The sequence below is a fragment of the Ambystoma mexicanum genome, chromosome 12, assembly GCF_040938575.1.
Source record: "Ambystoma mexicanum isolate Mex_15411 chromosome 12, UKY_AmexF1_1, whole genome shotgun sequence".
Taxonomy (NCBI): Eukaryota; Metazoa; Chordata; class Amphibia; order Caudata; family Ambystomatidae; genus Ambystoma; species Ambystoma mexicanum.
Window position 1 is genome coordinate 116,488,038 of NC_090936.1, and position 27,214 is coordinate 116,515,251.

Genomic DNA, 27,214 nt, shown 5'->3' on the forward strand with positions numbered 1-27,214 from the left:
AATGACAACCAAGGAGGAGAACTGCTGCTGCCGAGAAAACTCTGGATGCTTGTCCTACATATCGGAATACAAGACACGCCGCAATGTGTTACCGAGCTGCATGACTTCAGTGCAGCCTGCCTCAAATGGTCCATGTTGAGGATTATGATGGTGCTTATGCACAAACTTCGTGCAACAGTTCGCCCTCGCAATCCAAGTAACGAGTAAGTGTACTCTAGATGCAATGTCACTTAGGCCACTAACATTTAATGTTTGTCTCCTAAATTGTCGTAACGCTGATCTATCACTGCCAAATGAAGGTAGTCTTGCAATTCTATACATCTCTTGCGATTTTGGGAAATCATAGTGCTCATCTTATGTTTATTTCATGTACAACCATGCACAATATTTCTTTGTGTCCCAAATGTAATGGAATGCATAGTCGTTCAATATTCTGCTTCTTCTTCTTCGAATTATCGAAATGTGTGGGCGGACTCACGCAGGCGCTTCCCCATCCAAAAGGATGATGTGCACCTAACCCTCCATTCATACACACAGCCCTCACATTCTCACAACTCCTCCCACCGCCCCGTCTGCCCCACAAAATCCAGCAGCACACTGCTCCTCTCCCTGCCTCTCACCCCGACTCCTCCCAGCAAAGTCTTCCCACTCATTTCAGCCACTCCCAGCGCAGACAACCGAACCCTCATCAACTCTCTCTCCTCAACATGCCTCTCACACGCAAGCAGAAAATGTCCCACAGTCTCAGGCACCCTACACACCGCACAATCCCTCGACTCACGCTTCCCCACTCGAAACAGACTGTCATTCAGCCCCATATGCCCTATCCTCAACCGGTTCAGCATCACCTCCTCCCTCCTCCTCCATTCATTCGAGTTTCCCTGCATCCACCTTCACAGACACTTTCTCTCGGACACCAAACATCCACCTGCCCTTCACCCCACTCTCCCACCTCTCCTGCCACTCATCCATAACCCGCTTCACCACCACAGCCTTCACCTCATCCACGCTCAAAGGTATCATCACATCAACCGCTCCTCTCCTCATGCCTTCACCCGCTGCCAAATCCATTGTAATATGTCTACACTTTAAAGCCTAGGTGGATGGATCTGTGAAGTAACATTTATACTGGCAACAATGCCATAGGATACAAGATTGCATTTTCAGCTAAGGGTTTATACACTTATCTTATTCATTTAAAAACTGTTTCTATCTGTCTCTTCCACAGGTGGTACAGGCTGGTGACCTATCGTTCGTTTACATGGTGGCTTCATGGGAGGCTTGGAAACCGCGTTCAACGAGTAATACTCGCCTGTGTCGTTGGTGCCATTAGAGACACATTCCCCAGTGACCGCGGGCAGTACAGGGGATTTTCCCACACTGTGCTGCAACCCGAAATATATAATGTGTAGTACATTTGTGCCATCAACATCAGCACCAAAATAAAATACAACAGAACCTTTATGAATGGTTGTTTCAATTTTTCAGTGAATCAAGTGTGTCTCCATTCAGCAGTGATCCGGACCTTTTCTGCATGCCTCATGCCCCTCCATCCCCCCCTCCAGAATCAATGACTGTTAGCACCTGTGGCCGTGCCCTCCCAAGGGGGCTGGCAGGGGTGGGAACGGCCAAGGTGCCAAACACCATGTACACTTCAAAGACATTTTACGTGCAGGGGCCATTGTTCACATGCCCACCCCAGACCCAGTGTCTCCAGACTGGCTCCCCTTAAGCAGTCTGCGCCCCTGCAATCCACATAAGTGTGTCTCCAGTCAGCAGTGTTCTGGCCCTTTTCTGCATGCCTCATTCCCCTCCATCCCCCCTCCCGAATCAATGACTTTTAGCACCTGTGGCCATGCCCTCCCAAGGGGGCTGGCAGGGTGGGACTGGCCAAGGTACCAAACACCATGTACACTTCAAAGGCATCTTACACGCAGGGACCATTGTTCACATGCCCTCCCCAGACCCAGTGTCTCCAGGAAGGCTCCCCTGAAGCAGGCCGTGCCCCTGCAATCCACATAAGTGTGTCTCCAGTCAGCAGTGTTCAGGGCCTTGTCTGCACGCCTCATGCCAATCCATCCCCTCTCCATTTTCAACGGCAGTTCGCACGAGTGGATGTGCACTGCCAAAGGGGGCTGGCAGGGGTGGGAACGGCCAAGGTGCCAAACACCATGTACACTTCAAAGGTATTTTACGCGGAGGGGCCATTGTTCACATGCCCTCACCAGACGCAGTGTCTCCAGGCAGGCTCCCCTGAAGCAGGCTGTGCCTCCGCTATCCACATAAGACCATGCCATATACACGTCACTCATTCACATACACACCTACTTTTCTAATTCTTTATAAACCCCTTGATATTTATCATGAGAACATCTGTGAGCACTGCAAGTCAACTCGGGAACGTGCTACCTGAACCGGCGTGGGAGCTCAACGTGGTGCTGACCAAGCTCATGGGACCTCCGTTCGAGCCTATGCACTGAGCTTCGTTGAAATTCTTGTCGTGGAAAACGGCGTTTCTTGTGGCCATCACCTCCGCACGACGAGTGGGAGAGATCCAGGCCCTTTCCTGCAAGCCCCCGTACTTGACTTTTCACGACACAAGGGTAGTGCTCAGGACGCACCCCTCCTTCATACCCAAGGTGCCGATCTGAACAGTCCCTTCATGAATTCTTTCACCAGACGATGAGACCACAAAGACGTCCGTCCCGTGGTTCTGGTGTATCGGGAGATCGCAGCAAGATGAATCTTGATGGAAGCGTGCGCTAGTCCAGCCTTGGCCAGCGTCAGTAGGAACGGTAGTACTTGCGGAGCCGTAATCGGTAGAGGGTTAATCTTCTGTGCGTGGCACCCGACAGAAAACCTCTTCCATTTGTGCCCGTAGCATTTAAGAGTTGAGGATGCCCTGGCCTATGCAAGGACCTCTCTGCAGTCAGCCGGTATGTCGTAACCTCCAAACTCTAGCGCTGCAGGAGCCAGGCCTGCAAGTTCAGCGACTTCGGGTCGTGATGGAGGATGGCGCCTCCTTCCCTCGAGAGAAGATCCGCGTCCCCTGGCAGCTTGATCGACGGGGACGCTGACAAGTCCAGAAGGTCCGGGAACCATATCTGCCTTGGCCACGCAGGTGCGACGAGGATCATCCTACACCGTGACCTCGAGCTGGTTGATGAGCCGGATCAGCAACGGCAAAGGAGGGAACGCATATAGAAACAGGCCCTCCCAGGGGAACGAGAAAGCATCGCCCATGCTCCTCGGCTGGGGAAACCTGCTGGCGAACTTCCGGCACTTGGAGTTCGTCGCCGTCACAAACAGATCGATCTGGGGTGTGCCCCACCGTCGGAAGAGGCGGTCCACTAGATCCTTTCGTAGTTCCCACTCGTGGCACGAGCGTAGCTCTCTGCTGAGCGAGTCGGCGATGGTGTTTTTTATTCCTGCCAGATGAAACGGCACCAGAAACATCCCTTGGGCGATGGCCCAATGCCACAGATCCTGCGCCTCCTTGGACAGGTCTGGGGATCTGGTACCGCCCTGCTTCCTGATGTAGAACATGGTGGTGGTGTTGTCGGTGAAGATCCTCACCACCTTGCCCTTGAGGGACGGAAGAAAGGACCTGAGGGCCCAAAACACTGCACGGAGCTCCAGGACGTTGATATGGAGGGATTTCTCCGTCGGAAGCCAAAGGCCTCTCGCGTGCAAATTTTCGGTGTGCGCTCCCCACCCTTCCAGGGAGGCATCCATGGTCACTGTCTTCTGTTGGCCCGGGGTCTGGAAGTCCATGCCCGCTGTCAGATGCCCGCGGGTGCCCCACCACTGGATCGCTCGTCGGAAACTCTCGTCGAGTGTGATCCTGTCCTCGAAGGTGCCCGTCGTTTGGATCAAGCGAGCGTCCAGGAACTCCTGCAACGGGCGCATCCGAAGCCTGCACAGGCAGATGAGATAAATGCAAGAAGACATCATTCCTAGGAGGGATTTCATAGCCCTCACCTTGGCCGCATCCGCAACCAGCATCCGCTGCACCTTGCCCAAGATGGCCCTCGTCCTTTCCTCCGACGGCGAAGCCAGAAGCACCACTGTGTCGAGTTTCGCTCCCAGAAACAGTGCGTCTTGCGCGGGTACCAGGTGGGACTTGGCGTAGTTTATGGAGAATCCACGGCGAGCTCCCTTGTCTTTGCTCGGATGAGCCAGTCGTCCAGGTAGGGGTAGACGTGGATCCCCTGCAGGCGCAGCCACGCTGCCAACGGTGCGAGGCACTTGGTGAACACCCTGGGTGCTGACCTCAATCCGAAGGGGAGGGCTCTGAACTGGTAGTGCCGCCCTTGGACCACGAATCTGAGAAACTTTTGGTGTCCCTTTAGGATGGGGATATGGAAGTAAGCATCCTCCAAATCCAACAACGACAGGAAATCGCCCTGCTCCAGCTGACCCAGGACGTGCTGGAGGGTGACCATCCGGAATTTCTGCGCCTTGATGAATTTGTTCAGTCGTCGTAGGTCCAGGATGGGACGCCATCCTCCTGTCTTCTTCTTCACGAGGAAGTATCTTGAGTAAACTCCGGAGCCCCGAAGCCTCTTTGGGACGAGCTTGATGGCGCCTTTCTTGAGCATCGCCTTTACCTCCAAGAGAAGTTGAGGGAAGTGATTTTCCTTCCTGGCCACGGTGGGGGGACGCGCGGGCACTTCTTTAGAAACTCGAGTGCGTGACCCTGGCCCAGGGCGTCCAGCACCCAACGGTCGGTGGAGATGGACTCCCACACGCCGATGAAGTTTGCCAGCCGGCCTCCCACCGGGGTGCTTCGGTGGGGGCCCGACCCCACGGCCGGTTCAGTCCTGCTTCGACGAGGCTTTGCCACCTTGTCCTCCCTGGCGACGACGGCGGGGTCCGCCAGCCTTGCCTCGTCCCCTGTAGGCTTCCTGTGACGACGAACGGGCCACTTGACGGTAGGTGGAATATCCGCCGCCGGATCCTTTGGAGGCACCCTGCATGCCTCCGGTGCTCCGAAAGGGCGGCCGTCGTTGCTGGAGAACACCAGGAGCCCGGGCCGTCTCCGTGTCCGCCTTGATGGCTTGCAGGGAATCGTCCACTGTTTTCCCAAACTGGTTGTTCCCATCGAACGGCATGTCCAAAACTCTGGTCTGCACGTCCTGCCGGAAGTCCTTTGCCTTGAGCCATCCACGCCGTCTAAGGCACACGCCGTTGCCTAACTGGCGAAAACCAGTATCAGTGATGTCCGTCGCTACCGTAATGGCGTGGTCTGGCGCCACTTCTCCTTCCTGCAAGATCTCTAGGGCCTCCGCCCTCTTGTCGTCCGGTAGGAAGTCCAGCAGTGGGCCGATCTTGTACCACAACTCCCTGTCATAGCGGCCTACGATAGCCAAGGTGTTGGCAGCCTTAATCGTCGTCGCTGCCGATGAGATGACTCTGCGTCCCATCGTGTCCAATTTCTTTCCCTCGTCGTCCGGGGGTGAAGTTGACATGGAGGCCGATGCCCCCCCGCTTTCTTCCTGGCCGCCGCGTCATCCCAGATATCGTCCAGTAGAGGTACAGCGAGGACCGTCTTCCTCTTGGTCTCGCGCCGTTGATACAGGAAGCCTTCCTTCTTCTTCTCTTCCGGGCAGAGCTGGAAAAGCTTGGATGCCCTGGCGATCATGGCATGAAACGATCCAATCTCATTGGGCGGGGAAGCCCGGGGAGGAGGTGACGACGGAAGATCCTCGCCGTAAACTTCCTCGTCTGTACCCGTCGCGGCCGTGTCCGTCCCCGTGTCATCCCCCCGGGTCATGGACGGGGAGGAGGGCTGAGAAGGGCGCAATGGTTGAAAAGGAGGTGGAGGATGAATCCTTCTTCTCTTAGGAGGAGGGCTCCCAGAAGGGCCTGGCTCCGGGTCCCCTGTCGGGAGCGGTTCCTCCGGTGGTGGTAGCGGCAATCTCGTCCTTATCTCCGAGCATAAGGACTGTATAGCCAACAAAATGGCCGCCGAGTTGTCTTGCAGCACTGGTTGAGGGGGTTCCGACGGGTGGACAGGAACCTCGTCGGTACCCTCGACGTTCTCGTCGTCTCCCTCGTCGGGGTCCCTCCTGACAGGCTGGCCTTCCTCCACGCCAATGCCGTGGCTTAAGACTTCGATCAGCTCCTCTTCAGAGGTTGAGGCCGAATCCACGATGGCCTCCTGCCCCCCCTTTTTCTTCTCCGTCAGAGGTTTCACGGGGGTCCGGTCGATGGGCTTGAAAGAGGACTCCCTCCGCGGTGGCAGGGAGACTCTGGGCCCCAAGGTCGCCTCCACTGGTGTAGCCCCCACAGGCTGAGCCAGGGCCGTCGCGACTGTCTCGATAGAGGCCTTGGCAGGATGGATCAAGGCTTTCGCCACCTTAGGTGCGCTCACCGCCTTCTTGGGGGGGTCACCGCCCTGCTCCCCCTCCGATGGGGCCTTCGAGCTCGACCGGGCCCTCTCCAGGAGCTTCGCCGGGTGCTCGGACTTCCCCTTACCCGAACCAGAGCGTTGGCTCGTGGTCGATGGCGCCGGGGAGGTTGCGCCCTGTCTGGCAACCGAAGAGCCCGACCGTTCGGCGCTCCCGGTGCCCACGGACTCGCGGTGCTTGGCCTTCTGTTGGGCCCCCTTCGCCGGGGCACCCTCAAAGGTCTTAGAAGACCACTCAGACTTCTTCTTCTTTTTCTCGCCTGACGGGCTCTTCCCTTCCAGCCAGTTGGCGAGACGCAGATGGCGGTCCTTCATGGTCCGCTCTGACATGTTCCCGCAAAACACACAGTCCTTCTCCACGTGCGTCTTGTCCTCATGCAGGCAGTAGAGGCAAAGGGAGTGTTCGTCCTCCTTGAAGACATTCTGAAGCTGGCATGCAGGGCAGACCCTGAACAGCTTTCCGGGCATCGAGCTTCCCTTCTCCTGGGCCATGTCCGAGATGGGCCTGAGAAACTTCTGGAGTCCTCCAAAAGCGTGGCTCGACGAAATCTTCACCCTTGAGGGGCGTAGAAGAATCCGACACGGGTCCCCGTTGATCGGATATAGAAATGGTGGAGCTTGAGGCTCTTTTGATCGAAAAAAGAGAGCATTTTCCTATGAAAAAGCGCGAAAACGCACTAAAGCTCGAGAGCAATAGCACGAGGATCCCAACACTTGAACGTGCGGTAAAAATCTGAAGATGGCTGCCAGGGGCGGGGCTTAGGGAGAGGGCAGTCATTGGCTGTGGTCAGTATGACTCAGAGATCAGTGATTGGTTACTACTACGAAAGTCAGATCAGAAACGAAACTGATACTGATTTTTCTTTACCGAGGATTCCCAGCCTGACGACGGGGAATATTCATGAGCATGTGAATCCATGCCAGATCCCATGCTGGAGAAAAATGTATGATATAATTATCTCACGCATTCATGCAAAATCATTTTTTAACGATGTGGACTTTTTTTTTTACAGAATTTCCAACAATGTCTGCTTGTATGGTTTACGGTTGCCGTTGTAAGACCCATACCAAACTTAAAGGGACAATAATACGTATATTCCCGAGGAATATAGATCTTATAAGAGAATGGGTCAGATATTGCAGATTTGCGCCGGAAGAACTTGAAAGTAGAGCCCAGGTTGTGTTGGGGGAGTTGAGGGGGGATCGATTCCGCATCTGCAGCCTGCACTTTACCCCGAATATGCACGACCAAACGCAGTACACAAAGAAGCATCGACTCAGAACATCTCGTAAATTGCTTCCAAATGCAATTCCAACTCTATTCAAGCACACGCTGTCTCAGGTGAGTCACGGTTCATGATTTAGCTGTAGGTCTTGGGGTACTGAACAGGTAACTACATGGACGGATTGGTGTTTTTGGTTTAAATGTTCCTTATAATACTTTGCATATTGACAAGATTGTATTGCTTTATAACTACACCCCATTTTGCTATACATCTGTCCCTGGTTTTAGGAGCATCATAGAAAACTATTTATGGACACAGAAAACTATGCTCAAGTGCGCTTGGAAATAAGCATACTCTTTTTGTAATTGGTTGTTTTACATGTCAATTTTTTTTTTTACGTTAGCATGTTGATTGAAGCACAGTCTATCGGTAGTGATGACATCACTGACACTGACACATCCAGTATACCAATGGTGAGCCATACAGACTTCCTTTAAGTTCATAATGTTCAGAGGTGGATCTTCCTACATTTCTAATTAAAATCAAATTTTCCCTTTACAACTCCATGACAATGCACTGAAATTAAAGGAGCAAGATTCTGCATCCATTTCTTTCCCGAAGTCAACAAAAACATTGAGTGCTTGTCAGGTAGTTTTATTTCGCTATTCAATTCTGGAAATGTATTATGCATGGAATGATAGATAATATGAAAAAGTTTACGTACCCTGTCTTTTGTTTACATAACGTTTCATTTATGGGTTTTTATTGATATGTACCATTGTCTGCATCCCATTGCATGTGTTCAATTTCACCTTTTTTCATCCATACTAAAACAAGTACTGTGTTACAGGGTGATGCTGGTACTTCGACTACAATTACATCATCCTTTGGAGCTGATCCAGAGCCTGAGGTATGAGTACTGACAGTTCCCTTGAATGAAAGAAAGTATATCTTACATCTGATACTATTAGACAGTGACATTATTATAAACGATCATCTTTTGCAAAATGCTTGAGTGCAACAGGACTATCAGTGGGTTTCGAACAGTGATCTCTGATCGAGTACACTAGCCATCAATCAGGTGAAATCGAAATGTATATTTTGACTAAATGACGTACACAGTGTATGAGGGTATCTATGTAAGCCATGTGTGCGAGCAAAGAATTTGATTTCAAATTCGATTTACTTTTTTTAAATGAATATTATATTCAAGGGATGTATACAAGATCGGGAAATAGAAGAGGAGGCACGTGGATCTGAGGTCGTTACAGTGAAGAACACGGTTTCACAGAAAATCAAGGAAGCAAGTGTAACTAACAAAACAGTGTTTTGGGCTGATGTCTTCATGAAATGCTTTTTTAAAATCTAAAGTGCTATATACTGTATGTTGGATTTACATTGAACATGTTTTTACAACCCATCTCCTAGAGGCCCAGAAGTAAACAAACTTTGATGACACAGACAGCTAATGTGACCAGAGATGCTGCTTGCCAAACTGATTTCACCATGGAGCAACTATTATTTGATGCGCAACGTGTTCAAATCAATAAGCAGACTCGAGATGCTGATGCCCAATGGCCAGAAAATGAATTGAATGTGACCGGCGAAGCCCGCAAAGTGTTGTTGGACCATTGCTACAATGTGAGAACTCCACAAGAAGATGAAACTGAATATAATGAAGATGCTTTCGAATTACACGCTGACCATTTGATACAATCTACACTCGCAAAAAAAGGGCCACCCAACAAACAATCGACATTGATGTTTTCTCCAATTTGTGTTCAAATAACAGAAGCTGAAATAACAGAGACTGAAGCCTCAATGCAATTGACAGAGGAAATAGCCAAAGATCTCAAATACAGTTTGTCCTGTTCGGCTGATATGTCCACCACACTTGAGTCACAAACCACATTCATGCAGGACGATAGTCTAATAAAGGAGCCCAAATACATTGTATTCAACAGCTGCTTGAAAGAGATTATACTGATGCTGAAATGTGTCCATCCAGTGAGGGGGAAGTATGTGGGAAGCCGTTGTTGAATGTGACTCGTGTATCACACAGCACTAACTTGAAAATGCAAGCCACGTGTGATCTGCTCCATGCTAAATTTTCATGGTCCACTCAACCGATGCTGGGGAAAGTGCCAGCTGGAAATCTTCTGTGTGCATCTGGTTTACTTTTCAGTGGCTCTACTTTTAGTTAGTTGTCCAGCTTCTGTCAATTTGCGGGACTTCAGTTCCTTGCTAAAATTCAGTACTATAAATATCAAAGAGAACTTTTATTCCCCACTATTAGTGAAGCCTGGAAAACTGAACAAATGTCAATTGAAAGGACATTCTCTGACAAACGGTTTAGGCTAACTGGCGATGGACAGTATGACACCCCCAGATTTTCAACAACGTACTGCAGATACCACTTTCAGGACATGGAAACTAAACTAATTGTGAGTTCAGTGGTAGTGCAGGTGTCCAAATGTAAATCTGCAGTGGCCATGGAGAACCATGGTTCTATCAAATCACTGGAAGATCTCAAATCGAGGGGAATGCAAATAGACCTCATAGCCACCGACAGACATGTTTCAATAGCCAAGACCATGAGAGAGCAGTTTCCAAATATTCCCCATCAATTTGATGTATGGCACATTGCCAAATTAATCAATAAATAAATCTCAGCTGCTGCAAAAAAAGGTTTTGAAAATATTTTACAGTGGTCCCAGTCTTTCAGCAACCATCTTTGGTGGAGCTCCAAAACTTGTGTTGGATATGTGGAAATTCCACTTGAAAAATGAAGCTGTTCCAACGTTCACACTTGGACAGAAAACCTACATTTTCACCAATGTGCACATGGACCTTTGTCAGAGGAGCAGGAACGCAAGAAGAAGTGGTTGATTCCATCTTCACCTCCACACAAAGCTCTTGAGAAGATCGTGTTTGATTTGAGATCTGAAGGGACTCACAGAATTCAAAGGAGATTTGGAGGTGTTCCACAATATGTGCCTAAAGTACAGGCCCAGGAGATGGCATTTCGGCATAGAAGGGATGCAATATAGGACATTACTATCGGTCTTAGCGCATAACAAGAACGTAAGGCGTGAACAATCGAGGACTGCAGGAAACTTTGGGATGCTTCGTTACACAATGGCCTTTACGAAAAGAAGCAAAAAAATGGGTGAATCGCGCATGATTTTGTTCCGAGGAGAAATACATTGCCAGAAAACATTGCAAACGTACACCGAAAGCAGACCTTGTGGAACAGTTCACTTCCCGGCTATTTATTTGTTCAACAATGTTTATATAAAGTGCCCAAATAAGTATTCAAATAAAGCATCCAAAATTGTCTTTTGAAATGTATCATCTTTGTCAATCTATTTTAGATAGAAGTGTCTTATGGAGGATGCCATATAGTTTAACGCTGTGCTTTCACACTCCCTGGTTTCGTCGAGCTCTTGTGGGTCCTTCACTGATGGGGGAGGGTCAAATGGATAACAGCATGAAAGCAACTTTGGGATTCTGCAGTTGCCTTACCAAACACTTGTCCAAATAGCTGAATAAATACAAGTCCCACAAAAGAAATGAGACCTAAGCTAGCTAAGATACTTGGCATGCAAGATCTACTGACTGTAATCAAAACAGTGCATCAAAGGGGGTTGTTGGTGAGAAATAGGTGCATTCTGACCTATATTGTTAGGGGGGCATGTGTTAGGGCTCGTTGCTATCGGATGCCTTATCACAGGGGCCGACCTTTGATTTGCAGCCCTCAGAGTCTTACGATTTCAAACGCAGTTGGGGTAGGTGTCAGGGTTACCAGAATATATGACCAATCCAGAATAGGTATATGGGAGGTGAGGTTGAGGTGGTGCAGGGTTAGGGTCTGGCGACCAGATGCGTAAAAAGGGAACTGGGGTCATGGGTTCAGGGGACCGCAGCCTGGCAGGAGAGGGTTGCAGCAGGGCTTGCTCTGACATTCTCGTACACGCACATTTTGTCAGGGCTAGAGAACTGCTCCTTCTGAAATATGTTTACGTGATTTGCCGTGTGAACTGGAGATGGGCTGAACTGACAAGTGGTGTGGTCTGGCTGTGGGAGTCGCTGGGAGAGTGTGAAGTTCTCCAGAGGGACATTATAAGTAAGGCATTTGGAAGTAAACTAACTGTAATTGTTTTCATAAATAAAAGTAAATCACTAGAAATTCCGCGTGGCATTGGTGTATGGCAGCAAACAATTTATTTGTTTTTCAAAAATGTTTCAAATGCCACTATGGTCTGAAGGGCTATTCCCTCCCATTCGGAGTGAAGGTCAGCGCCTTTGAATTTTGCTTGTGAGCTGAGCAAACCTGTGCATCGTACACAGTATAAGATTCAATTGTTTTTCGACCTTTGAACAAAGGGAGGATTCCGAAAGACCGTCAAATATGATAAGGTTAACCATTCCAAAACTGGATAAAGGAACATGTATTTTCATTTTATGAAAATGTGTTGATCTTTTTTTTAAAAACTTTTACTTTTGTTGGCAGAGGCAAACAACATACACACACAACAGAGCAGCTATTAAATGACAATCTCGACAATCAACAGAATACAGTGGCACATACAAATATTGAGAGGTAGGTACATGAAGATTTGCAGCATTAAGGAGAATCTGGCAACAAAGCACATGACAATAATAATTACGGTGAGTTATCCACCGAGGAGGTGGCGTCAAGGCCATTAAGATAACTGTTAAAGGCAGTGCAAATGTTTTTAGGCCGGGATCGGGCCGGGAGGGTGCTAATGTATTCCTCCTTGCAATTCCGGGACCAAGTCAATAAATTCAGCCATTTCCGGAAGGTGGGAGGATCGGAGCACTTCCAGTTCTGAAAAACACACCTTTTGGCTATTATACAGCACACATTTAAGAATTTAGCCGCCCCTCTGGCTCCCTCATCCCCCCATTCCCCAAATAGTACACCCAGAGGATCGGGCGCAATAACAGTATCGCAGATTTCTGACAAAGTTTTCAGGATCTCCTCCCAGAATGGGGTTAGCTGCGGGCAGTCCCAGAACACCCAGAACATGTGTAAGTGGCCTGCATCCACTGCACCACAGCGAGGGCAGAGCCTTGGGTCGAAGCGGGCGATCTTGGAGAGCCTGCGTGGGGTGTAGTATAGCCTATTCAATAGTTTATACTGTATAGTTCGGTATCGAAAATTCAGGGAGACCCTATTATTGTGGGAGCACATTTTCCCCCATATTTGGTCCGTGAGTTCTACCGCTAGTTCGGAAGCCCAATCGTCACGCACCCTGGAGAGCTGCAGTGTGGCAGTCGTGAGAAAGAGTTTGTATAATGAAGATACTACCCCGCGGGCCCCACCCGAGTTGGCGATGTAGGAAATCCCAGGGGAGTCGGGGGGGCTCGTTTGGGAACTCGGGCCACGTGTCGCGGAATGCAGCGCAAAGTCTGTAGTATTGTAGCAGTTCCATCGGTGATCCCGAGTGACCAGGTTTCCAAGTCTGTGGTGTTATGAATAGCCCATCCGGGTAGAAGTCCATTAGGGCTAGGTATCCCAGGGACCGCCAGTGTCGTGCGAAGGCTATGTCGTTCGTGGGTTCCAACCCGGGGAACTGCCAGGCGGGGAGCCACTTGTAGTATGGGCGTTCTTCAACGCCTGCCGCAAATATCCGCCTCCAGGCCGATATGGTGGTTCAGACCGGGTCTATGGGTGAGTCTGGCACATATTGTCGGTGTAAAAGTAAGGTCATTATATTGGTGCCGGAGGCAGCAAGGGTTTCTAGCTTGACATGCGGGCGATGGGGGGCCCCGGGTACCAAGAGGTGACGAACTGTGCCTGCGCTGCGATCCAGTACCGCATCAGATCAGGGGCAGTGAACCCACCCTTCTCGTAAGGAAGAGTCATGGCAACCCATTTTTTGCGCTCTGCTCCAGAATGCCACAGGAACTGCGCGCACAGCTTGTGTAAATCTGCAAAGTACTTCTTGCCGGGCCATATGGGGACATTCGTGAATGTGTACAGCAGTTTGGGGAGCAAAATCATTTTTACCAGTGATAGTCTCCCCGCCAGTGACAGCGGGAGAGAGCGCCAGCGTGCTATCTTGGTCTCCATTAATTCCGCCACGGCCAGGTAATTGCTAGTTAAGAGAGCTTCTTTGGTCAGGGACACCTGAATTCCCAGATATCTAATCCCGCCAGGGGACCACCGGAGCGGGTACTCCGTGGCAGGTTGAGTCATGGAGCCCGTGAGGGGGAAGAGTTGGGATTTGGTATAATTGATGGTGAAGCCTGAGTATGTGCCAATACGGGTGATGTCACGCAGAATGGGGTCAAGGTGAAGGTCTGGGTCTCTGACAAACAATAGTACGTCGTCAGCATATAATGAAATGATTTTGGGGGTACCCTGTAGTCGTATCCCTTTGCGTGAGTGGCGCTCCCTGACAAAGTCTGCCATAGGCTCAATGGCCAGTGCGAACAGGATTGGGGAGAACGGGCATCCCTGACGGGTGCCTCTGAAGAGAGGGAACAAGGTGGACGTTTGAGAATTGACACGGACCCTGGCCACCGGGGAGGTGTACAGCAGTTTGATGTATGCAATCATCCTAGGCCCAATGCCCATGGTCTCCAGGACCAACCACATGTACTTCCAGGACATCATATCAAAGGCCTTCTAGGCATCTACGGTGACCGCGACTGCACTCACATCTTGATTGATACGAGCCATAACATTAAGAAGCCTCCTAATATTATGTGACATGGATCTCCTGGGTACGAAACCTGACTGGTCATCGTGCACCATGTATGGCATAACAGGTAGGAAGTGGTTAGCGATCACCTTGGCAAAGATTTTGGTATCCAAGTTCATGAGTGAAAGGGGCCGGTATGATCCACAGTCATCGCTGGGCTTGCCAGGCTTGAGCAGGACCGTGATAACGGCCTCGCGTAATGAGGGGGGAAGGGATCCCAACCGGAGTGACTCATTCCACACACCGAGCAACTCAGGGGCCAGTATAGCCACATGCTCCTGATAGAATTCTGCCGTTAGCCCGTCGGGGCCTGGTGCCTTTCCTTTTGGGAGACTAGAGATAGCTTCCACTATTTCATCTAATGAAACGGGGGAGTCTAGTTGTTCTCTCATCGCTGGGGAGACGATAGTGGTGGAGATCTGTTCTAGGAGCTCCCGTATCTGGGATTCACTGTGTTCGGGGGGCTGAGAGTATAGTTCAGAGTAGAAGCCTGTGCAGACCTTGAGGATATGCTGATCGAACCATTGTATCGTCCCCTGACCGTCCTTAACACAGGTAATTTGGGATTGGCCCCACTCCCCCCTCCCCAAAGCGGCCCGGGTTTTTCTCAGGTTTTTCCCCCTCACTGTATTTCCGTGCAGCCTGTGGCAGCTGAAGTACTGTACTTCCCTATTGGCCTGCTCATTGAAAGTCTCGAGCTCCTCACTAATCTGGGAGAGGACACCAGGGTCAACAGAGGCTGGATGGGCTAGCTCAAGGTCCCATAGTTTAGTTTCGTTGCGGGACAGGGTGGCTCTAATGGTTTTGAGGACTCCCGACTCCCTAGAGATGGACGCCCCCCTAATGAAGGCTTTGAAGGCATCCCAGCAGACCCCCAGGGTGGTGGTCTGTGGCAAATTATGCTCAAAGTAGGACTGAATGTCAGCAAGGATGTCTGCCCTGAACACAATGTCCTGCAGAGCGGCCGATTTGAAGCGCCATGTATTGATGGTGGGAGCCGGAATTCCTAGTTCTAGGAATATCGAGATCGGTGAGTGGTCAGACAGTGTGCGTGCAAGTATACGTGTTTCCAACACCCTGCACAGCATAGGGCCGGATAATAGGAACAGATTGATCCTGGAAGAGCTGTCATGCACTGTTGAATAGTAGGTGAACTCCCGCGCTTGCGGATGTAATGCCCTCCATGCATCATGGATGTCGAGTGTCGCGCAGTGGGTCAGGAGTCTACGTGCTGCGCCTGGCAGGGGTCTGGAGACTGTGCTAGTCCTATCCATCATGGTATTAAGAATGAAGTTCATGTCCCCGCCCCAGATGATCTGGACTCCCAAGTACCCTAGCAATATGAATACCACCTGATCAACAAATTCGGGAGAATCAACATTAGGGCCATAGGTATTCACCAGCAAATAGTCCCTGTTGGCAATGGTGCAATACAACACAATGTATCTCCCCTCAGGGTCTATGTAACTCTTGTGGAGCACAAACTTAAGCGACTTATGGATCAATGTCAACACTCCTCTGGCACGCGTGGAATATGAGGTGAAATATCTGTGAGGCCCCCAGGTTGGCGCTATGCTTTTAGCCAGTGGGCCCGTAGAATGTGTCTCCTGCAGGAGCAGAATTTTGCAGCCGTGCCTGCTGGCATATGCCATAATCTTGCGACCCTTGGTGTAATTGCTTAGGCCCCGCACATTCCAGGACATTATTGTTACCGGTATTTTAATAATCTAAATAACATGCACGTAAACAAAGAGCCCACAGGGTGCATTCCATGCATAGGTAGTATTTGCGCCCATGACTTTTGACATGTGCCATAACCTCTGGAGCCCTACCACAGTTGTCCAACCTCCAAGAGTTTATAGCCATTGCAGTTGTAGGCATCACAGAAGTCTAATGTACATCCCACCACTGCTGGCGCAATCCAGATGCGAAACGGAGCCATTTCCAATGCGGGTGCCCCAATGTGATACGGTCTGCCAGTCCGCCTCCGTCTTTTATTGTAACATTTCTCCAATCCCCAACCGTACCCCCCCCAGCCCTCACTGCCCACCCCCAACTTGCAGTGTAAATCCCCCCTCCCCCAATGCAGGTGAAACAAAAGACATCAACCAACGGTGATGTGCCCCTGACACGGCCCAACTGGGGCCAACCATCAGTACCACCCAACCAAACATTGATGTTGCCATTGCAGAGGGGTGTGCTGTTGCCGTGGGGACGGCCGCTTAAGCATCATGTAGGACAGCGGAAGCCGTACGGTGCAGGTTCTGCGGTGAACGGGTCTTGTGTCAGGTCCCAGGGTCCACCGGCCATTGAAAACAGGATGGGAACTAGGGAATACCAGGTGGTCATGGTCAGTTCCATGCTCCGAGACGCACAGAGAGCAGTGTCCAAAGTACCAGCGGTGAACCTGAGGCCGGATGCCTATAGTTGGGGCCAAGCATGTTGAGCTTGCAGTACATTATTGCTATTTACACATTTACGTCAATTAGGAAAAAGGGGATTTGCTAGATAGGTTGAGCCTCACTGAATTTCACCGCCTCGTCAGGCACAGTAAAGAAATATAATTTGCCATTGTGTGTGAATTTAAGTCGTGCGGGGAACAGGATGGCATATGGAACATTACGCTCCCTGAGCAGTTTCTTTACCCCGAGGAATTGGCGTCTCTCCTGCTGTACAGCTATCGAAAAGTCTGGGAAAATCCTGATGGTATTGGCCTCAAGTCGTAGGTCACCCTTCGCCCTTGCCAGGCGGACGATATATGGTCTCTGTCGCGGTAGTTTAGATTTCTGGCGATGATGGGCCTCGGAATGTCGCCTGGTTTGGGGGGCGGTGAGAGGGCTCGATGGGCGCGTTCCACTGTAAAGTAGGGCGAGAGGGCCGGATTGCTGAGGAGATCTTTGAGCAATGCTTCAATGGCGTCTTCCATGCGCCCTTTCAGGGTGTTTTCGGGGACCCCGATAATTCGCAGGTTGTTTCTCCGAGAGCGTGATTCCAAGTCATCACACTTAGCTTTCACACATTTCATGTCACGTGATAAGGAGGTGACTGTGTCCTGCAAGGCTTGAATTTCATCCTCGTTTGTAGACATTTTGCTCTCAGCGTCGGTGATCCTGGTGGCCGCCTGGTCCACTCGTGTCTTTAGGGAGGCCACATTGGCGTTAATGTCATCCAGTTTCTCGTGGACTGAAGCAAAGTTTTTAGCCATAGTTTTCATGAGTGTAGTCAGGTCTGGGGTGGCTGTGCAGGGATGACGGTCCGACTCTGGTTCCTCCTGCAGGGATGATGGGCGGGCGGATTCCGTCTGCGGGACAGATTTGGTGAATTTGTCCATGGCTCCCCCGTTCGAGTTCCCTCTGGATTTGTTAGGCATTGCCGGTGTAATTTCCGATAAGACACAGTTCGCAATTGGAGCAAGTAGAGCAGGGTGAAAGTGCAGGGCTCAGAGCGAAGGTAGGTGGCAGACGCTGCGCACGAGGCAGTGGCATGTGCAAGTTGCGGCAGCCGTGAGGGCAAGGAGGCTGCAGCAAGGTGGAGAGCGTGAAGCTATTTAGGGGCCAGATTGAGAAGGCTGATAAACCATAAAGGAGTAGCTTTCCTGGTGTAGAGATGCAGCGGTTGCTGTGTGAGGATTCACTCCTCAATCAGAGGGCTCTGTGCGTGTACTGGTTATTGGTGTGCCTCCAGTGGGGTCAGGGGGAGTAGTGAGGGCTAAATACTCAGCTAGGCCAAGGTCCCCCCAGTTCCAAGTCTCTCGTGCAAGTGGGGAGCCCAGGTGTAACCAGGAGCCCCAATGAAAGGTGGTGTAGGAATGTCCAACAAGCAGGCTCCTCCGATGCCCCCCGCAGGTGCAGGCGATCTAAGTATGGTGCCCCCTTCCAGAGCAGGGCCAGAGGCTCCAGGCCTCACAGGCAGCAGGATGAGATGATGAAGGCCAGCTCAGAGGAGCCACAAGCACCCCAGCTCGGGCCCCCCACGCTCCTCACCTGGATGTCGATGATCGGATTGTGGGCCGCAGATTTCAGGCAGGCAGCCAGGCTCCCGCCCAGCCGCCCCACGGCACCGTGATGGAAGCGCTCAGTGCTATCGTGAGGGAGAGAAGTGGGGGCGCGCTCCAACGCAGGCCCCCCGGCGGCCACCCGCGTGATGGTCCACCTCCGGGAGCGGCGTAGGATGAGCACTACGGCACTGTTGAGAAGGAGAGGGGGGGCGCGCACTGGTGCCGGCCCCCTGAAGCCGATAACAGAGTCTCTCTTCCCCGGGGGGGCGCAAGGCGAACGCTCGGGTGCCGGCCCGTTGATGAGAAGCACGGGCGCGCTCCGGCGCAGGCCCCCGCAGGCCCCTGCAGCGGCCGCTCGCGCAACAGCGCACTCCAGGGGGGGCAGCCGCAGGCGACGGCAGAGTGAACCCGGTGCAGGCCGTGAGCCGGCGGCCCCCAGATGGCGGTCAGGGCCCACGGACACTGCGGCCGGCGGCGATTGCCTGCCCCAGCGAGATCCGGCAGGAAGGAGAAGGTGGGAGGCAGGCGCGCGCGAAGGCCCGGGCGGCAGACCGCCAGCCGGCTGAGATGCTCAGATCGTCAGGCTCCCGTGACCGATTCGGGCCGGGATTTCTGTGGGGCATGCAAGAAAGACGCAAAGGCAGATCCACGAAGTGTTGGGCTCCAGGATCATGAAACACCGCAGTTGATGGCAGATTTCGGCCGGAGCCCCACGGAGCTCAAGAACTAGGCAGCCATCTTGGGCTACTCAACAGCGCCCCCCGAAAGTGTGATGATCTGAACGGACACTCTGCGTTACGCCGAGAGAATGGAAATGCCGAATATTATGTAAGTTTTACTGTACACGATTTTACAGATGAACGAGTCAAGGTTTCATTTTCTGACCGTTATTGCTGGCTTACATTGTAGTGGGTTGTTGTTTGTGGCATATTGCAACGACACGCAAAAACAACCTGTGTGCACTTGTCTTTGTCCCTTGCACCTGGGCAGTCCAGCATTGAAATGCAGCTAGTCCATATCTGCGTTCCCCCAGAGATCATCAACTACAAATTCTAAGCTTATAGTTAGTTAAAATGCCATATATGTGTTCTTCGAGTTGTAGCGTCCGCTTCTGCATCCCATTGCTAGCTAAACATACTCCATGGCACTAACCTCTCAAACAAATTGTAGACTACTTTCCACAATGTTTTCTCTGTGTTCCCATTATTTCACATTTGTGTTCATCATAAATTTTCACTCGGTGCAGAATTAATGGATGAATTGATCAATTATGATAAAGAACGGCTACTGAGACACATTTCTGTTATGTTTTCCACACAGCTACATCTTGCCTTTCTGCGAATGTCATCTACTCCAGTTACAAATTGATGGCTTCTTTAGCCGGCAGCTGTAGATACACTTACATGGCTGGATAACTATGACGCTGTTTTGGGACGATTGCCACGGACCGATATGCCCTTACGCGGTACCAGCGTCATTACCCTGTCTATATCTTCACTGCTCCATTTCCTGGAGCTGGGAATGACAATTCCATGAGAGGGTTCCCCTTCTATTCCCATATCGTGAGGAGTAGGAGGAACCAGTTTGGATTTAGGGGCAGAGGTTTGTTTGTTTGTTTGTTTGTTTGTTTATTTATTTATATTGCGCACCAGACCCTTAGGTTACCGGGCGCAGCAACAAGTATATGCGAAGCTTACAATGTTACAATGTTATATAAATGAATTTACAATATTACACCATATTGCACAAATTACAAGAATGTACAGATAAAGATTTGCCGTATTTACATGAATGTACAGTTAGCAATATACAGGATTTGCGGTAATAAGCATAAAGGTTGATGTCACGTCAGGGTGCATTGGGTCGAACTACACTTGTGAGTGTTCGGGTGTTAAGTCGTTGTTGGCGATAATGTGTTTGATAAGGTTCCTTCTGAAATGGGGGAAGGGTTGGTCAGCTCTTAGGTTAGGTGGCAGGGCGTTCCACAGGTTAGCAGCTTTCACAGGGAAGCAGGCGCCACCAATTTTGGCGAGTCTGAATCTAGGTACTGCCAAACAATTGGAATTGGCGACTCTCATGGGTCTATTAGAAGTTTTTCTTTTTATTTTGTCCATTAAGTAGCTGGGAGCTGCATTATTTAAGGCCTTATGGGTTAATGAGATCATTTTTAGCTGGATTTTATTCTCCGTAGAGAGCCATTTATGTTGCCGTCTAGTCGAGGAGATATGCTCCCTCTTTTTTATTCCTAATGCAGCTCTGAGAGCATTATTTTGTAGAATTTGAAGTCTTAGGGTGGTGGCTTTATTGGCGCTACTGTATAGGGCATTACAGTAGTCTAGTCGGGAAAGAATTAAGGCTCTAGCCAGGATTAGGCAGCTGGTATTGGACAGGAAGGGCTTGCCTGCTCTGATCAATTTACAAGTGTAGGCAGTAGTGGAGGCTAGGGAGTTTACCTGTTTAGTGAAGGACAGGGTAGAGTCGAGATAGAAACCAAGTGTTTTTACTTCCCTCGAGACTTTAATGGCATTTCCGTCTATGCTGAAGGCTGAGTAATCCGGGCCCAATTTGTTAATATTAGCTTGTGTGCCCAGAATGATCAACTCTGTCTTATCATCATTCAGGCAAAGACCGTGAGTGGCCATCCATGCCTGAATGATGAGATACACTCTATTCACCAACTCCCCATCCCTGCTGTGATCCCCAGAAAGTGGGAAGAGAATCTGTGTATCATCTGCATAGTTAGTGTAGGTGATACCGAGATTGTCCAGATCGTCGAACAGAGGTTTGGTGAATATATTGTAGAGGGTCGGAGAGACGCAGGATCCCTGAGGGACTCCACAAGTAATAGGTATAGGGTCAGCTGCTGCCGAAGGGGAAAAGACTCTCATAGTTCTCTCACTTAGAAAGGATTCTATCCAACTGATGGCTTGGGTGGAGAAGTGAGCGGCAACGTCCAGGTGTTTGCAGAGGACTTTGTGGTCCACAAGATCAAACGCAGCTGAGAGATCTAGTAGGAGGAGGAGGGCTGTCTTGCCCTGATCTCTCAGTTCGTCTATTTGGGCCTTTAAGTCAATCAGGGCTGTTTCCGTTCCGTGTAGTGGGCGGAAGCCAGATTGTCTAGTTCCTAGTAGTTTGTGCAGTTCAAGGTAGTTTTGAATCTGTATATAGGCCACTTTGTCCAGGATCTTTAGCAGAAACGGAACTGTAGTGATTGGGCGGTAATTGGTGGGGATAAGAGGATCTAGAGTTTGCTTTTTAAGCAACGGGAGCACCCAGGATTGTTTTAGATTAGCTGGGATGATGCCTGTAGAGAAGGATGCATTGACCAGTTTGGAGATAAATGGTGATAGGTCTCTGGCAGCGTCTTTTATTAGCTGTGCTGGGCAGATGTCACCTTTGCAGTTAGATGGTTTGAGGGTGAGGATAATTTTTTCAATCTCAAGTGTGGAAGTTTTGGTGAAGGAAAATTTGGTATGTTGAGGCATGTGGATCGCCTTAGGTGGTGACAGTGTGGGGAGTTTAAGCGAGTCTTTTTTCAGTTGAATTTTGTTTTGGAGGGTAGTGATTTTATTAGATAGAGCATATTGGATGTCAGAACACCAGGTCTGATCTTTAGTGCAAGTGTCTGGTATGGCAATAGGTGACTCAAGTTCCTTTAGGATGGAGAAGAGTTCCTTCATGCTTGATTTAGAATTGGCGATACGATCGTTGTATGAGTTTTTCTTAGCCAGACAGACTGCGTTTTTGTATTGACGGGAGATAGATATTAGGTTAGCCTTGTTCTCAGCAGTTGCACATATTTTCCAGTTGGATTCATATTTTCTCTTGGTGAGGCGTAAGGCCTTGAGTTCGGGCGTGAACCATTTATTTAGGTGGGCTTTGGGTTTACTTGTGCGCATTTTAAGTGGGGCAATTTTGTCCAAGGTATCGGTCATAATTTTGTTATACTCGTGAACTAAGGTGCCGGGGTCTAGATTGTCAGGCAAGGCGTTTAAGGTTGGAAGAATAGCGGGTATGACATTATGTATTGTCATAATCTTTTTATTTCTTGTGGGGCATGAAGGTGCCATGGGGACGACTGTAGAGGATGGTTGGGAGGTTAGGAGGTCAAAGGACACTAATGAGTGGTCAGACCATGATAAAGGCGAGATAGAGGAGATGACTGTAGTACAGTTAGAGTCAGCGATCCAGTCTAATATTCTACCTTTCGTATGGGTAGGGTTGTTGACTTTTTGGGAGAAGCCTAGGGAATTAATAGCTTGGGCGATGGTCGCGGCATGCACATCTGTTTTGTCGTTAAATCCTAAGTTAAAATCCCCTAATACCAGCAATTGAGAGGTGGTTTTAGTATTGAGGGTTAGTAACTTGTGTAGATCCTCTTCGAAGGTCCCAAGCGGGCCTGGAGGTCTATAGATTAGGTGAATAGTTAGGGATTGATTATTATTTATAAGGAGTTTAGCAGTGAGGGCTTCACAGGATTGTAGCGTTGGTGCAGGGGCTAGTCTTAGTGAGAGGCTTGATTTAGAGATAATGGCAATTCCGCCTCCGCGGGTGCCCTCTCGGTCTTGTCTGCATATAGTGTAGCCGTCAGGTATGGCTAACATAAGTGATGGGCCTGCTGCCTGGTGTAGCCAGGTTTCAGTTATAGCAATGAAGTCCAGGTTATTCTCAGTGATTAAATCAGCTATCTCAAGGGCATGTGCAACTAGTGACCTGGCATTGAGAAGTGCTCCTTTATAGGAATGGTCCTTAGTTTCCTCTTTGGTAAGTGTAGGATTAGGAGTGTTTTTAGCACTGGATTTAGTCTTGGGCACAGGTATTTGGGTGAGCGTTGAAGCTCGGGTGCGGTTGGAGGCGTAGCCTGTATTGCCAATTTGGTGTTTCATATCAGAATTTGTAAGAAGGAGGAGTCGTCTAGGTATATCATGGAGTTTGTTAAGTCTAGCGCGTAGTTTGCTATTTCTATCGCGGGTGGAGCTAGGCTTGGAAGTGTAAGCTAGAGGTTCTGGCAGAGCTTGGTGTTTGGAGTCAGTATATGCATGCGTGTTAGTCATAATATCTGGTGATATATGTAATAGAGGTGCAAGTAAGTGTAGTGGGGTCTCTGTGTAGCTGCCCAGCTTGCTAGTAGCAGGAAGTGTAGCAATAGCCATGATGCAGTAGAAGCTTAGTAGGCTGGACATTGTGCGTAGCTAGTACTTGGATTGGTGGGTAGGTGGTTTACAACACAATAGTCTCTGGGCGACCATAAGGCACTACACAGTATCACAGTGGTCTCTGGGCGACCATAAGGCACTACACAGTATCACAGTGGTCTCTGGGCGACCATAAGGCACTACACAATATTACAATGGTCTCTGGGCGACCATAAGGCACTACACAGTATTACAGTGGTCTCTGGGCGACCATAAGGCACTACGCAGTAATACAGTGGTCTCTAGGCGACTATAAGGCACTACGCAGTAATACAGTGGTCTCTAGGCGACTATAAGGCACTACGCAGTAATACAGTGGTCTCTAGGCGACTATAAGGCACTACGCAGTAATACAGTGGTCTCTAGGCGACCATAAGGCACTACGCAGTAATACAGTGGTCTCTAGGCGACTATAAGGCACTACGCAGTAATACAGTGGTCTCTAGGCGACTATAAGGCACTACGCAGTAATACAGTGGTCTCTAGGCGACCATAAGGCACTACACAGTAATACAGTGGTCTCTAGGCGACCATAAGGCACTACGCAGTAATACAGTGGTCTCTAGGCGACTATAAGGCACTACGCAGTAATACAGTGGTCTCTAGGCGACCATAAGGCACTACACAGTAATACAGTGGTCTCTAGGCGACCATAAGGCACTACGCAGTAATACAGTGGTCTCTAGGCGACCATAAGGCACTACGCAGTAATACAGTGGTCTCTAGGCGACTATAAGGCACTACGCAGTAATACAGTGGTCTCTAGGCGACCATAAGGCACTACACAGTAATACAACGGTCTCTTGGCGACCATAAGGCACTACACAGTGGATTGTGCATTAAATGTTTCGTTACAGTTCAGGAGCACAACGGTGCATGTGGGACCTTGGGCGTAGCAATGTTGGGAGGTGCTAGGTCAGGGCTCTAGCTCGATGGTCGGGAGTGGATATTGGAAGAGGGGGGCAGTATGCTTACCCTGTAGGTGGACGGCAGGGGTCCTGGCTCTAGGCTCGACGGTGCACTCCGCCTGGAACAGCACGGGCAGAGTTTGTAGCCCCTGGCTCCTGATGCTCCAACTTTGCGCTGGCCGCCGGCGTGATCCGCCTGCCGGCGGTTACAGCTGATTTTTACGAGGCTCAGCCTCGGTTTCATCCCGCGCTGCGCCCGGCATGCGTGAGTCAGGCGGCGTGTGGGGACAGGGTCAGGCAGGCCCTGTCCGTGTTCCTCGTGGTCTCGTGGTTTCTCTGCTGGGCTGGGGTGCTGGGGGGGCTCCTGCCCTCGCCCCACGGTGATGAAGAGTGAATGAGGGGGTGAGCAGGCTCTCAACAGGCCTTAGAGTGGCCTTTGCGCTGGCCGCCGGCGTGATCCGCCTGCCGGCGGTTACAGCTGATTTTTACGAGGCTCAGCCTCGGTTTCATCCCGCGCTGCGCCCGGCATGCGTGAGTCAGGCGGCGTGTGGGGACAGGGTCAGGCAGGCCCTGTCCGTGTTCCTCGTGGTCTCGTGGTTTCTCTGCTGGGCTGGGGTGCTGGGGGGGCTCCTGCCCTCGCCCCACGGTGATGAAGAGTGAATGAGGGGGTGAGCAGGCTCTCAACAGGCCTTAGAGTGGCCTTTGCGCTGGCCGCCGGCGTGATCCGCCTGCCGGCGGTTACAGCTGATTTTTACGAGGCTCAGCCTCGGTTTCATCCCGCGCTGCGCCCGGCATGCGTGAGTCAGGCGGCGTGTGGGGACAGGGTCAGGCAGGCCCTGTCCGTGTTCCTCGTGGTCTCGTGGTTTCTCTGCTGGGCTGGGGTGCTGGGGGGGCTCCTGCCCTCGCCCCACGGTGATGAAGAGTGAATGAGGGGGTGAGCAGGCTCTCAACAGGCCTTAGAGTGGCCTTTGCTTTTTGCTTATCTGAAGACTTTTGGCTGTCCTTAAGTGTCTGTGGTGCAGAAGAAGAGAGAGATGGCTTCTTCTGCTGTTTACCCCATTCCCCATGAGTAGAAGAGGGTTTCCCTGGTGTTTTCACCTTCTCTGAGCTATCCGACGCCTGGCGTCGAGATTCGGGGGTACTGTCTATTTCTTTAGAGTGTGCACATCAGGACTCGGAGGCAGACGCCGAATGGGCTGCCGGAGCCGACTTCTGGTGTGCGGGCTGGGGTTGGAGGTCGGATCTGTCTTCTGACGAGCGTACCTCCATGACTTTGGTGAGTGAGGCACCTTTGGCAACTGTGGACGGTTGCCTGGTGTCATGCGGCGATCTTGACCGAGAAAGCCCAGAGGACACCGATTCGGTTGACTGCTCTCTGCGTGCCTCTTTCCGAGAACTCGACATGCGCGTCGAGTCTCGGTTGGACTTAGAGTGTTTAGGTGTAGAAATGGTACGGGTAACGCTCGTGTTGCCGGGTGTGTTCTCCATAACTGCCCTGCCGGACAGCCTTCTAAGGTCGGGGACTTGCGTCTCGTTGCCCTCGCCGCCCGAAAGTATGGCGTCGCTGCCATCACTGAAGGTGCCCTCCGCTTCCATGGCCTCGCGTTGCCTGGTGTGGTGGGCCCAACGTTTGGTCGAGCGGTCCTAAAGTGTCTTAGCCTTGAACCGGCTACACGCTCTGCAGTTCACCTCGGGGTGGTCCCTCGGCAAGCAGAGGTTACAGGTGGCGTGTTCGTCAACCCAAGGATACTTGCGGTTGAACTTGGGGCAGAATTTGAAAGGGGTACCCTCCATACGCACCCTGTGGCAGCGGGCTTGTGTGTGTAGGAAAATATATACGAGTGTAGAGTATGTTACCACCCCCCACTCTCCCTACTTACAGGGCCGAGGCCAGCGGCCTTCCTAGGCCCAAAGTCCATCGTGCAGCTCTCGACGGTTGTTTCTTCTCCAGGCTGGCGTCGAACTTTGAACCTCAAACCTCGATGATTCGACGTGGGAGTGGAAGAAACGGGGGAATAATTATTGATTTTTAGCAAAATATGGCTGAAAGCCAGGGAACTCAGCGGAATGCTTCCATCAAGTGTGGCGGAAAAAAACAATCTGAGGGTCCTACACGCGTGAGGGATCATGGGTACAGTGGACATCACACTAGGGATAGTATTACTGGCACGTCCTGTGTCGACGCCCATTTTCGAGTTTTGAAAAAAAAACTGTAATACTCCGCAGCTTCCACAAGATGTCGGCCTATGCACAACATGTGATCTAAGCAGATTCCACAAGCCTCAGAAATAGAGTTATGTACACAGGTATTTGTACACAGAGGTGTATACACAGTATACATTGGCAGTCAAAAAGCAAGGTGGAGTAAGCGGGGGAGATGAGCATGTAAGTATGCGTTCAGCTAGAGGTTAACAGATGGGTAAGACGTAGGTAGTCCTGGTGTCGGTCAGTTATAGGTCATTTTCTTTGAGCCATTTAATACAGTTAAGTCTGAAGTGTGGATAGGATTGGTCAGACCTTAAAGAGGATGCGAGAGTTCCACAACTGGGCTGCTTTGACAGGGAAGCTGTTGCCTCCGGCAGTGCTCAGTTTAAATGGGGGCACAACTAGCTGGTTGGTATATGCTTCTCTGGTAGGTCTATTGGAAGTTCTCCTTTTGAACCTTTCTGTTAGGTATTTGGATGATAAATCATTAATACTTTTGAATGTTAGTGATACTGTTTTGAGTTTAATTTTGTCCGC

The 27,214-nt window shown here is 50.6% G+C and overlaps 1 protein-coding gene across 3 annotated transcripts in view; it reads right to left on the reverse strand.

The window, feature by feature from the left end:
- Nucleotides 1-27,214, reverse strand: part of SCUBE1 (signal peptide, CUB domain and EGF like domain containing 1) — a 2,600,196-nt gene that overhangs the window by 1,105,432 nt on the left and 1,467,550 nt on the right. The gene's annotated exons all lie outside the window — the stretch shown is intronic.